The following is a 1,621-nucleotide window of genomic DNA, read 5'->3' as shown; positions in this document are numbered from 1 at the left end:
ACATTCCAAAGTTAGCAAAAGAAATAAACCTGCAGATTCAAGAACCCCAGCAAAGTCCCAACAGGGAAAACTCAAAAGAACCAATGTCCACACATATTGTATTCAAACTGTTGAAAAGAAAGACAAAGAAAATACATTGAAAGCAGAAAAATAACAAATTACATTTAGAATAATGACAATTCAAATGATTATGGATTTCTCATCAGAAACCAAGGTGGTCATAAGGAAGTGCACAACATTTTTAAAGTGCCAAAAGAACTGTCAACCCCAAATAATATATCCAGCAAAAATAGCTTTCAGGAATAACAGTGAAATAAAGACATTCTCCAAAGCAGGAAAACTGAGAGAATCCATTGACAGCAGACCTGCTATAAAAGTATGGCTAAGAGAAGTTCTTCTCTTTATAATAGTTCTTTAAAATAGGCTTTTTGAAAACAAAAATTATAACATGATCTAATGGGATTTTCAATATATGTAGATGTAATACACAAACAACCATAACATAAAGGGCTAGGGGGATAAAGGTACCTATATGTTAGTATGGTTTCTATATTCCACTTGAATTGGTAAAATATTGATTCTAGGTAGACTGTAAAAACTTAAGTATGTATGTTGTATTCCCTAGAATATACAAAGAGATAAAAATTTTAATAACACAATAGGTGAATTAAATGGAATACTAAAACGTGTTCAAAGGAATCTAAAAATAGGCAGAAAAGGGGAAATGGAGGAACAAAAATCAGACAGAACAAAAGAAAACAAATAATAAAATGGTAGACATAAATCCAAACATATCAATAACTACATTAAATGTAAATGGTCTATACAAATCAATTAAGAGAGAATGTCATAATGGATAAAAAACAAGACCCCAAAACAAGTGCCTAGAAACTCACTTCAAGTGCAGAAGCCAGCAAAGAGCAAGACAGTGGCAGCCTTGGAGTGGAATCGGGCCCGAGGAAGGGCCATTGGTTTATCACACCCAAGAAGGCAAGCATGGTGCAGCAGCAAAAGCTTGAGTAAAACCTAGCGGTCAGGATCTGGAAGAACATCAAACATGATGTGATGAAAGCCAGCACCAGCCTGCCCGAGAACCTGGCACTGCTGAAGACCCTCACCAAGAAGGTGGCAGCCTTCTCCTCCACCAAGACACCTTCCTAAGGATGCTGCCCCAGTAGAGGCCATCACCACAGCCCCCTCCTCTGTGCTCAGACTTATGCAGGTAACTCCATACGGAGGAGGGGGCTTGCTAGGCAGAGCCTTGGGTTGCGCCTTGAACTTTAGTGGGGGCCTGGCCCGTGAGCAAGTGATCAGCAGGTCCGAAGTACACTGGTTGGCTTCCCAGAGTGCTGAGGACTCCACACAGGCCAAGGCCATGAGGATGCCTTCAGCCACTTCCTGTGTCCACCCTCCCCCTCCCCACATCCTTTCTCCACTGGTTTAACCCAGGGCAATAAACCTGACTTTGTCATTCAAAAAAGAAAGGAAGAAGTTCACTTCAAATATCCTGACATAGGTAGGTTTAAAGTAAAAGGATAGAAACATGTATACCATGTAAACATGAATAACAGAAAGCTGGAGTGACTTTATTAATATCAGACTTAGACTTCCCAGCAAAGAA

The sequence above is a fragment of the Pseudorca crassidens genome, chromosome X, assembly GCF_039906515.1.
Source record: "Pseudorca crassidens isolate mPseCra1 chromosome X, mPseCra1.hap1, whole genome shotgun sequence".
Taxonomy (NCBI): domain Eukaryota; kingdom Metazoa; phylum Chordata; class Mammalia; order Artiodactyla; family Delphinidae; genus Pseudorca; species Pseudorca crassidens.
The sequence above is the reverse complement of the archived record's forward strand: the minus strand, read 5'-3'. Positions refer to the sequence as shown.